The following is a 12,290-nucleotide window of genomic DNA, read 5'->3' as shown; positions in this document are numbered from 1 at the left end:
CCTCTATCATCATGTCTTCCGGGGCACTGTTGTGTGAAAGTGTCCAGGATGACACAGGATTTTCTGAGAGGAAATTTACGTGGATGGGACATTTGACTAAAAAATATTATCCCCATTCCCTTCCTCATATATACCTGCCACGACCAGCCACAAAATGCAGTTTCCTGTCTCCTCATCAACTAGCAGCAGCCACCAGAAAGGCAACCCCACTTCCTGTTGACACACAGAGTTATGGAGAATAAAGTATGCTTGTTTCAGAACATTATTCAGAGCGGTCTGAAAAATTTACCAATGCTCCACCATGTGACCTAACATTGGGCTTGGGAATGTCTTTGTCATCTCAGGCTACCATAACAAAATACCACAGACTGGGTGGCTTTAAAATTAAAAAAATAAACATTTATTTCTCTGGAGACTGGGAAGTCCAAGATCAAGGTGCTGGCTGATTCAGTTTCTCGTGAGGACTCTTATTTCGGGCTTGCAGATGACCACCCTCTCGCAGTGTGCACACATGGCCTTTCCTCGGTGTGTGTGAAGAGAGAATGAGTAAGCCCTCTGGTGTATCTCCTTCTTAGGACACTAGTCCCATCACGAGGGTTCTACCCTCATGACCTCATCTAACCCTGTGACCACAGCTCCAAATACTATCACATTTGGCTTTGGAGCTACCACCGGTGAATCTTGGGAGGATACAAACATTCAGTCCGTAATGTGGGGTTACACAAATTGAAAGTGACCCTCCAATACCTAAAAGGAAACATTTATTTTTTTCATTCATTCATTCGTCTGTTCATTCATTCATTCAATAATTTTTTTTGAGGGCCAGACACTAGTCAATGTCCTAGAGATAGAGCAGTGAAAAAAACAGACAAAAATTCCTGTGCCATGAAGCTTACCTTATTAGTGGCAAGAGATGGGAAATGTAATAAGTAAGCAAGTAATTATGTGATGAGTGGGTGACAAGTGCAATCAAAAAAGCATAAGGTGGGGGAGAAGGACAGGGATGGTAGAGGGAGATTTGCTCTTTTTATGGAATGATCAAGGAAGGCCTGTTGGAAAGGGGCATTGGAACAGGTTTAATGGTGGCTATAGAATGACTCTTGCAGGTTTTCTACTACAGAGAGCATCCCTGACTGAGGGCCACAGTTAACTAAGCTTTGAAATCCACTGCTGCATTTGTGTGAAGGTTACGTCGCCCACAGCTGCTTCCTGCCAATGACTGCCCTCTCCCGGGAGACAGGGACCCACTGTCAGCAAACTTTGGCTCAGGGATTTTGCCGAAACTTCCTGAGACTGTGCCAAACTCTAGGACCCTTCCATTCTGCCTTCTTTCTTCTCTCCTCTCCTTCCCTTGGGGTAAGACTTGTTATCACCATCAGGTCACAACCCCAGTCTTTCCCTGCTCCATCCTTATTTCCCATCATAAAGGCATTTCCCTCAATAAAAACCTTGCATGATTAACCCCATCTCAGCATCTGCTTCTTAGAGGACCAGGAGTCACACAGGTTTGAAGGAATTTAGAGAGTAAGCCATGTGATGGCTGAGGGAAAAGTGTTCCAGGCTGAAGGAATGGAGGCTGTCAGTGGCCCTGAGGCAAGAGCATGCCCGGTTTGTGTTAGATCTGGATTTGATTTGACCCTGTGCACATGCTAATAAGTTAACCTGTTATCATTTCAGGGATGCCTGCAGAAGACACGAGACTCCTGGGTCAGAGACAAAGGACTTTAGTACTCATGAACCAGCAACACATTCCATTGGTCGAAACCAGTCAATAGGACAGTCCAGATTCAAGGGGAGGAAAGAGAGACTCCTCCTCCTACTGGGAGGAGCTGCAAAATCAGTTGCAAAGAGGCCTGGGTAGCAGGAGGGGAATCATTGCAACCGGTTTTGCAGACAACTGCCACAATAATGACAGGAAGCAGGTGACTCGGGAGCTTGAGGACACAGAGGAAATTCCCCCAGGGATCAACCCAGGCCTCCTGGGAGTCTTAAGTCTTTAACCTTTCCTACATCTTACTCAGACCTGACCACCCACCCTGCCAAGGGCCAGCTGCTGCCACCCTGTGGGTCCTGGAGAGAACACAGCCACCACCTCCCCGGCTGGCCTGGGAAGCAGGGCTGAAATAGATCATGTGAGCCTTCCGGTTTTTCACATGCTGTTTGGGTGATGGAATGAGCTGGGAGGGGTGGGGACAGCGGGGAATAACTCGCTAGGCCTGCTCTCACCCCCACCATAATTACTCTCCCAACACTTGCCCTGCCACCGGGGTCCGGCTCGCCACCGAAATAGGAAAGCAATCTGTTTGTGCAGAATGTGCCACTGTTGGAAGTTTCTCTCTCATCATTAACTAATTTGCTGTGCTCTGCCTTGGCCCTTGTTATCTATAACCATGGTAACAACGCAAAGAGCTGTACACACATTTATTTTGGACTGTCGAAGCCCAAGCAGAGTCTATTTCTGGCTCTTGGCTTCGGAGAGGCTGGGTGGGTCTGGAGGCCTGGGGTTGGGGGTCCCACCCTCGGTCCTGTGCCTGTCCTTGTGGGACCTCTAGACAGAACTCCTCCTCTGAGGCCTCAGTTTCGTGGTCAGCGGTCTCTGCGTGTCCTGTGTGTACTTAGGATCTAGAGGGAGAGTTGCCTGGCCCAGCTGGGAGCTGGCTACGAACGTGGGGACGTAGGCAGTGGTGCGTGGTTGCCGCAGCTGGTGGTCCCCTGTCTCTGCTAATTTGGTGTCCTCACTATATAATTATCCTGTGAGATTCCCTGACTGAAGACAACTTTTTAAAATATCCTTCCCAGCTCCTACCACTCATTGCCCAGATTCGTGAATGGGGAAAGTGGGTGTTTGTAGCTTTTGGCGGAGAACGAGGGATGTTATGCAACCCGCCCGTCTCTGAACTTCCCCAGCGCCATCCCCACTCTGGGGTTCAGGAAGGAGGAATAGGACTTTTCGGGATGGGAGGGTGTGGATTTTGACCTCTCTGGGCCTCAGTTTTCTCATCTGTCAAGTGGGGGAGAAAAGTGTCTTCCTTATGGGGTGATGTGAAAAGACAGCACACTGTGCCTTCTGACCACAGAGGGTGTGATGGGAAAGTGGGCTGTCTCCCTATTCATGTGACCTTAGGCTGGTGCCTTCACTCCTCCGAGCCTCAATTTTCCTAGCTCTAAATGGGCTCAATCATAGGTATCTAACAGGGGGCCTGCGGGGTTAAAAGAAATCCTGCCAAAAAATGCCTGGCCAGGTATCAGTCCTCAACGACTGGTATTTATTGTGATCATCAGCATAGGTACGATATCCTGTTTCACCCCGCAGGATCCTTGCAGATCCGGGTGTGTCTTCCTGCTGGCTGTGGGCTGGGTTGCCGGCCCCATAAGATGTGGCCAGAGCTGGCAACTAATGGACCTGTCAGCTCAGTTCAGAGCACTTCTTGGAGCTCCCCACAGGCAGGTGCGGATGCCACATAGATGAGCCACGTTCCCCTGATGCACTCCTGACATTTCCGGAGAGCCTTCCCCCACCCGCCTGAGTCAGTGGTCAGACTGAGTCACAGCCCCTCCCGGCAGGTCCCGGCTGCCCACTGCCCCGGGGCGCAGAGGTGGAGGAAGCTGGACAGAGTCAACCCACTGATAGGCAACTCTTTCTCTACATTTATATTCTAAAACTTTAGACTTTTAAAAATAATTTATTTATTTATTTATTTAGGTTTCGTTGCTGTGTGCGGGCTCTCTTTAGTTGCAGTAAGCGGGGGCTACTCTAGGCTGTGGCGCGCGGGCTTCTCATTGCGGTGGCTACTCTAGGCTCTAGGTGCGCGGGCTCAGTAGTTGCGGCACGCGGGCTCCGTAGTTGTGACGCACGGGCTTAGTTGCTCTGCGGCACTTGGGAACTTCCCGGACCAGGGCTCGAACCCGTGTCCCTGCCTGCACTGGCAGGCAGATTCTTAACCACTGCACCACCAAGGAATCCCTAGAATTTGTTTTTTATTTAACATGAGTATTGGTTGTTATTCTAAGAGACAGCAGGTACTTAGAATGCTCTGACCATTACTGATCTACTGCACATGTCAACACATGTTGATTTAAACACAGAAGAAGGTCTGGAAAGGACCCCCAGAGCGTAAGAGTTGTTACCTCTTGGGCAGCGAGTGGGGGTGGACGGAGCACCTCCTGCTTCACAGACAGAAGGAAGGGGCGGGGTTAGCAACGATGTTTACTAACGTCGCTAGAGTGAATGTTCTTCTGCATGCTTTACGTTTAAAAATTAAAAAAAAAAAAAGATGGGTTGTTTTGGAATTGGAAATAAATTTTCAAAATTTAAGAAGAGATACTGAAAACCCTTTTCAGGAGGAGGCACATCTCTATCATCTTTGACGGTTTCGACTGGGCTCATCTTCAATCTCGCCCTGAGGCTGTTTCCCATGCCTCTTCTCATCTCACACAGGAGACAGTGCAGCCTCTGTCCCGGGGCAAGGCGGCACCTGACTCACGCCTGTTTCAGTTCTCTGAGGCAGGTCTCTCTCTTGCCCTCGGACATGCAAGCAAGGCAGGTTCAGAGCGTGACTCTCGGCCGCCCTGCCTCCTCACGAAGGCCAGACTGAACGCAGGCTTCCTGAAGCCTTAAGTGCCTGCCGTACACGCAGCCTTTCCGAGGAAAGACCCTCTGCTGTGCAGACCCCTGGGCTGGCCACCCCTGTCCCCACTCCAGAGAAAATTTGAGGAGTGGACTGGTGGGAGGCGATGCTTCCTGTTTCAGGGGATTATCTCCCCTTGAACCCGAGGGAGGTCTAGCCAGTGTTCAGTTTTGGGGGGACCTCCAGAGCAGAGGGGCCATGCCTCTCCCCGATCCTCAGGATTTTCAGCATTCACGCAGGTGGGCATCAGAGTGTTTGCCTTTTCACCCCGAGGTTAGCAATTTTTAAAAGCAGAGATTGAAAGTCTGCATTCTGGTTGTCTGCACTGCCAGGACGGGACCAGAGCAGGACAGTCACAGGTCTCTCCTCGGTGGCAGAAGGTATGTAGATACGCTGACTTGCTTCGGTGGAGTCTCAGCGGAGGGTTTGAATCTTGGCTCTGCCATTTATTGGCTCTGGGACCTTGAGTAGGTTACCGTAAATATCTGAGCCTCAGTTTCCATATCTACAAAAGAGGGATTCCAAATACCTCACAGAATTGAAGGAGGCCTCCATTACCTGAGATCGAGACTAGAGGCTGCTCCAAGTAATGAATATTAATAATAAACGTCAGAAGACAAATCATGAGCAGTATGATAGGGAAAGGTTCTGTGCAAGGCAGTGAGGCTAAAACATAAGGGTTTATCAGCGCTGCTGCCTGTGTGTGAGAGAAAGAGCAGCTCTCCCCATCCCAGATTATTGCAGGGAAGGGGGCCAAGTGTCGTGGGATCTGACTTTAACTCTGCCACTTACCTGCTGGGTGACCTTGGGTGGGTTCCTTGCCCTCTCTGGGCCCCAGAGCCGAGCCTCTCCATGGAAGGTGCCCACATCCACCGTGTTTCGAGGTGTTTCTTTCCAGGCCATCCCTACTGACCCTTCTCTCCTTGTGTAGGAGGGCCATTGTGTCTGGGGGGAAGGAGGGAGCAGCCCTCCCTTCTCTCTCCCCAGCTCCTGTGCACTCCGGCCTGCTGCATTTCTGAGCCAACCCAGCACCAGACACCCCTTAGCCGGCCGCCCTGGCTGTGGGTGCCCCAGACTTGAGTCGTTCCTGGGATCACACTGACGTCAGAGTCCCGGACCCCACGTGGACCAGCTCACAGGCCTGAGGTTCGACTTTCGGATCCCCCGTTTCAGTTTGGGTCCCTCACTCTGCTTCTGGGTTCCTCTGGGATTACACCCTGCTCTGGACCCCTAGCACCGCCCCCCTCTTCTGCCAGCCAGCTGCCCCGTGGGCTCCTGAGGACAGGAACCATCTCTTCTGGAATCAGGCAGATGTGGTTTTGCTTCCCCTGACACCGTGCTGGGCTGGCAGGTGACCCCTCTCTCCTGGGACCACCTTGGAGGGGTTCACTGCTCCCTTGCCAAAGGTCATTCTCCGCTGCCCCCCATTTTCCCTCCTTGGTCTCCGGCTGTGGGCTGCCATGGGCCTGGCATGCCTTTCCCCCGAGCCCCTCCCTGGCCCTGAGCCCACAGGGCTCCACAGGGTGGACCTGGGGACAAGGGAAGCCGCCAGCCCCTGTCCCAGCGGCTGGCTTTGGCTTTGGGTTTTCCCTTCACTCCAGGCAGCCTCTGCTCCTTCATGCTCCTCCCTTTAGCTGTTCAGGATTGGGTGCCACCAGCCAGGCCCAGCTCTGGTCCCAGGAATGCACTTCCACCAGCACCTGTGGCACCAGCTCAACTCGCCGCACCAGGGCGTTGGCAGGAAGGTGGGGGTGACATGGAAGACACACGTCCTCCCGGGTTCTGCAGAGCCGAGAGGAGCCGCTGAGCCCAGACGGCAACCCCCAGCCCAGAGGCCGTGCAAGGCTGGGGTCAAGGTGAGCCTCACTGCCCACCCCTTCCCCCAAAGTTGTGTGTGAGCAGATACCAGATCCCCAGGCCGGGCAGCAGAGGGCGGGGGCGGAAGCTGACGTGGCAGGGAGTTTACGCTGAGAACACAATCTCAGCTCATTAGCAGTGGAGACGCCCAAGGTCTCCTGAATCCCTGCCCAGGGCTCTCCCACACTGCACCACAAGCACTCTTTGGAGGTGGCCGATAGCTGGCTCTATCCGGCAAATCTTCATCAAGTCCACCCCAGGCGTGGCTACTGGGAGATTTCAGTTCTCTGAGCTGTCCTAGTGCCCGGCCTTGGGCTGTTTCCTCTGGCACAGGGTGTGACCGTGCTGGACCTCACCTCTGCAATGGGTCAGCTGCCCTTTCTCTAAACTACAGCCCGGCCACAGAGCCAGCAACAGACATAAAAGGAGAAATCCAATAAGCCGGGTAATGGTGGAAATTAATAGTGGTAATTAATTGCTAAGAGCACGCAGAGACCATGGCAACCACGGTTGGATGACAAAGGCACAAACCTTATTTCCTTTTGTGGGCTGCGCTCCAAAAGGCTCCATTTCTTTGTAAACAACCCGCACTAGCTTTGTGAAGATGCAAAGCGCCCTGGGTCTGAGGCCCCACCTTGAGTAGAAAAACAGACTTTGGAGTCAGCCTTGATTCTGAGCCCCATCTCCCTTGCTGTCCCTTGCTGTGTCATCTTGGGCAATTCACTGTGCTTCTCTGAGCCTGTTTCTCCATCTATAAAATGGGGAGAACAAATCCCAATTGACAGAGCTTCTGAAGAGTCAACAGGTGATAAGTGTGAGAGGGGGATGGGCTTCGGAGCCAGCCTGCCTGAGTTCAGTTCTGGCACCATCGTCTAGTAGCTGTGTGACCTTGGGGCAAGTCATCAACCACTCTGAGCCTCAGTGGTCTCATTTGTAAAATGGGGATAATAATAACAGTGCCCATATCAAAGGGGAGGGGGATACCGGAGTGCAATGAACCTTGGGGTCCAAAACAGCTTCCTGGAGCTGGAGAACAGTTTTATGGCAGATTGAATTTTAGTATAGCTTCTGATTCTAATACTAAATTATAATACTATTTATGATAACTAACATTTGTTGGGTACTTGTTATTCACTCCAGCTTTATACATATCTCATTCACTCTTTACTACAACTCTGTGATTACCCCCGTTTTTAAATGTTATTTATTTATTTGTTTGTTTGCTTGTTTATTTATTTATTTATCGCTGCGTTGGGTCTTCGTTTCTGTGCGCGGGCTTTCTCTAGTTGCAGCGAGCGGGGGCTACTCTTTGTTGCTGTGTGCAGGCTTCTCATTGTGGTGGCTTCTCTTGTCACGGAGCTCGGGCTCTAGGTCCGCAGGCTTCAGTAGTTGTGGAGCACAGGCTTAGTTGCATGTGGGATCCTCCCAGACCAGGGCTCGAACCCCTGTCCCCTGCATTGGGAGGTGGATTCTTAACCACTGTGCCACCAGGGAAGCCCTACCCCCATTTTAATGATGAAGAAACTGAGGCTCAGAGAGGTGCCCTAAGGCTTCAGAGCTTGTAAGAGGCAAAATCCGGATAAACCTCAGGGATCCGGATGCTGGCATCAGAATGCTGTCTCCAAAGTGATGATGTTGGTGGGCCAATGTCTCCCGTTGGATGACTGTGGCCATCTTCAGGAGCCTTCAAGTTACCTGGTTCTGATAGTATGGCTATGAGGTGAACTAAGGAAATGGAAAAACAATCACTCATTGAATGCCTTCAGGGGATGCTATAAGATCAAACTATCTCAGGAGACTACGGGCCACCTTTGAATTCTGGGTTGGGAGGCGGCCCCATTTGCACAGGTCATCTGACCATCCTGCCCAGCTCTCCCATCTGTTTGGCCTTGGAAGGAAACCTGAAGGAGGGCTAAGGGTGATACCAAGGCTCAAGATCCAGGGTGTGTTCTTCGGACCAGAACAGCGTCAGCATCGCCTGTTAGATGATGCTGTTAAGGGCTGGATAGAAATGCAGAATCTCAGGCTGCCCCAGACCTACTGAATCGGAATCTGCTTCACAAAATTCCAAAGGACTTGTGTGCACCTTACCCTTTGAGAAGCCCTCAACCTGGGGTGAATTCCACATTCTCTTGCTTCAGATGGGTTAGAAATCATGGCAACTGGGACTCCACACAGGGCCCCAGATCACACGGCCTCATTCAAGGCCGTCATGGACTCTACCTGTCCTGTGATCTGACCCAATCAATTCCCCACCCCAGACCCCCAACCTGGAGACACGCCTCCTGGCTGAGCACCACATGGTGACTCCCCCTCCCACCCCCACCCAGGGAAATTAAGCGTTAATTATCAGGAAATCAGTTGTCAGTAACGCTCTTCCTATACCTTCTCATGGGGCGGGGATAGAAGCTTCTGGGATGAGGTCCCCAGAGAGCTGAGCACGTTTGATTTCATGGCTCACAAAGCTTAAGATGCATGCTTCCCAAGGACACAGTAGCCCTCTCCCCTTCCCCTATGCAGCCCAGCACCTGGAAAGGGGTGTCTCTTAAGCTGGGAGATGTCAAAGGGGATGCCGCTAGAGATGATAATTATGCTGCTGTGCCCCTGAGCCTCAGATAATTTTGAATACATGGGCCGAATGGTCTCATGATGATGAATGGTCTCTTCATGATTGAAGTCTTTTTCACCATCCATTTTCTTTAATGCTGATAAGTTACTCATTGTGTGACCCCAGTGGTTTCTAGTAGGCGACGTCCTCTTGGGTTTAGCAGAGAACCAGAAGTCAAGATATTTTTGTCGACTGAGATTGCACAATGTTCTGAAAGGGCCCTGTGGCCTGAAGGTGGAGAGCACTGGGGGGGTTGGTGGGGGGGAAGGACAGCTGCCCCACAGTTGACGGGGGCCCTCTGAGGGTGGGTGGTGCCAATCGCCTCCGAAACTGTCTCAACGCAGGGGTCCCATGACAACTGATAGGGTTGTCTAGGCGGCACTGGGCCCAGCTCTTATCGCCCTGGAGGGTGACTCGTGGCACCCGGGCCTTGTTAACCAGTTTACATGAGTCATCTGACTGCCTCCCAGGGATGTGAGGGCTGAATCCAAGAGCCAAAAGTGGCGAAGGGTCCGCTGGACCATAAAGCACCCTCCCCACATAACATGGCGTCGCTTCGTGCAGCCAACAGGTTCTCCGCCTCCTGTTGGCCGAGCCATTGCCCTTGAGAACAGCACTGCCCAAGTGGGGGTCGCTTACCATGCCTAAAGAGGGGGAGAGCAGAAATAACTCGAGATGGTGTTGGATTCGGAACACTTCTCAAATTCTGCTGTCAAAGAGTGGTTATTTTCCAGTCCTCATGGCATTGGAGGAGCCACCTGACACATTCCCATTGTGATGCATCCCCTGGCCCTGTACTCTGGGGTCAGGAAACCGAGGGCGCTGGCACAGCTGCCAGGGGGATATTCCTGGAAGGCCCCCTACACTGAGACAGCTTGCAGTGACTTAATTCTACACCAGATTGATAGTGAACCTCATTAGCACAAACTAAATGTACCCCCAACTCAAGCTCTCCTTGGTCTGAACCCCCAAATGCACGCTTCAGTCCTTGCAAGGTGGGCTTGGGATGTTTTGAGGAATCTAAACATATTTTTTAAGATTTGGAAGAGGAACTCAAACACTGATACAAGATACAAAAGTTTTATTTAACAATTTAATGAAACTCAAATACATCATTTCAACTGTAGTTTGAAAAGACGTTTTGGCATGTTTCCATAAAACAAATGAGAAATCACAGACTCCTGATTTGGACATATAGGAAGGTATCCTTCTTTTGACATCATTCAATTAGTTAATTAAAGAACAGAGAGAGGGCTTCCCTGGTGGCGCAGTGGTTGAGAATCTGCCTGCCAGTGCAGAGGACACGGGTTCGAGCCCTGGTCTGGGAAGATCCCACATGCCACGGAGCAACTAAGCCTGTGAGCCACACTACTGAGCCTGCGCGTCTGGAGCTTGCGCTCCGCAATAAGAGAGGCCGCGACAGTGAGAGGCCCGCGCACCGCGATGAAGAGTGGCCCCCGCTCGCCGCAACTAGAGAAAGCCCTCGCGCAGAAACGAAGACCCAACACAGCCAAAAATAAATAAATAAATAAAGTTTTTTTTTAAAAAGAAAATAAACTTGTTAAAAAAAAAAGAACAGAGAGAATATTCAAATAAAAGTAATTGGAATATGGAACAAAAGCTTTAAAGATGAGCAACAAAATTAACAGAAATCAGTCTGGCACTGAGGAGTTAATTAAAGCATATAATTCATTAAGATGAAGAGATGAATTTTCAGTACAGGCAATGAATGAGTTCTTGGACGTTTTGATCATCCAATTAATGAAGAGGAGCAATCATATGAAAATATTTGGAAAGGATTTAAATTTCTTTCTGATTTGGAATAAATACTGACATTGACAAAGATAATGTGAACCTTACAGTATGCTGTTACCAAAATCTGTCAGTAACAAAATTGTTAATGGGAGCCATCAATTTTAAGAGAATTTAAGACCCATACATATGCAAGCCCACACGCAGCAACAAAGACCCAACACAGCCAAAAATAAATAAATAAGTAAATAAATTTTAAAAACAAAACAAAACCCTGATACCATATCCTCTAAGATCAGGAACAAGACAAGGTTGCCCACTCTCACCACTATTATTCAACATAGTTTTGGAGGTTTTAGCCACAGCAATCAGAGAAGAAAAAGAAATAAAAGGAATCCAAATCAGAAAAGAAGAAGTAAAACTGTCACTGTTTGCAGATGACATGATACTATACATAGAGAATCCTAAAGATGCTATCAGAAAACTACTAGAGCTAATCAATGAATTTGGTAGAGTAGCAGGATACAAAATTAGTGCACAGTAATCTCCTGCATTCCTATACACTAATCATGAAGAATCTGAACGGGAAATTAAGACAACACTCCCATTTACCATTGCACCAAAAAGAATAAAGTACCTAGGAATAAACCTACCTAAGGAGACAAAAGACCTGCGGAAAACTCTAAGACACTGCTGGAAGAAATTAAAGATGACATAAACAGATGGAGAGATATACCATGTTCTTGGATTGGCAGAATCAACATTGTGAAAATGACTGTACTACCCAAAGCAATCTACAGATTCAGTGCAATCCCTATCAAACTATCAATGGCATTTTTCACAGGACTAGAACAAAAAAATTTCACAATTTTTATGGAAACACAAAAGACCCCAAATAGCCAAAGCAATCTTGAGAAAGAAAAATGGAGCTGGAGGAATCAGGCGCCTAGACTGCAGACTGTACTACAAAGCTACAGTAATCAAGACAATATGGTACTGGCACAAAAACAGAAATATAGATCAATGGAACAGGATAGAAAGCCCAGAGACAAACCCACGCACATATGGTCACCTCATCTTTGATAAAGGAGGCAAGAGTATAGAATGGAGAAAAGACAGCCTCTTCAATAAGTGGTGCTGGGAAAACTGGACAGCTACATGTAAAAGAATGAAATTAGAACACTTCCTAACACCATATACAAAAATAAACTCAAAATGGATTAAAGACCTAAATGTAAGGCCAAGACTCTATAAAACTCTTAGAGGAAAAAACAAACAAACAAACAAACCTCTTAGAGGAAAACATAGGCAGAACACTCTATGACATAAATCACAGCAAGATCCTTTTTGACCCACTTCCCAGAGAAATGGAAATAAAAACAATAATAAACAAATGGGACCTCATGAAACTTAAAAGCTTTTGCACAGCAAAGGAAACCATAAAC

At 49.2% G+C, this 12,290-nt stretch overlaps 1 long non-coding RNA gene across 4 annotated transcripts in view; it reads left to right on the top strand.

Annotated features, from left to right (window-relative positions):
• Window positions 1–4,161: 4,161 nt before the first annotated feature.
• LOC114485104 (uncharacterized) overlaps window positions 4,162–12,290 on the top strand; it is a 10,676-nt gene continuing 2,547 nt past the window's right edge. Inside the window, exons 1-2 of one of the 4 annotated variants that reach the window (XR_008616715.1) lie at window positions 4,162–4,867; window positions 5,560–6,484. This is a non-coding gene — a long non-coding RNA (uncharacterized lncRNA). Of the gene's footprint in view, window positions 6,485–12,290 lie in introns of all 4 variants that reach the window. The other 3 variants (XR_008616714.1, XR_008616716.1, XR_003678581.2) reach the window with 3 other exon arrangements.

Source organism: Physeter macrocephalus, unplaced genomic scaffold (genome assembly GCF_002837175.3).
Source record: "Physeter macrocephalus isolate SW-GA unplaced genomic scaffold, ASM283717v5 random_527, whole genome shotgun sequence".
NCBI classification, from domain to species: domain Eukaryota; kingdom Metazoa; phylum Chordata; class Mammalia; order Artiodactyla; family Physeteridae; genus Physeter; species Physeter macrocephalus.
The sequence above is the reverse complement of the archived record's forward strand: the minus strand, read 5'-3'. Positions and strand labels throughout refer to the sequence as shown.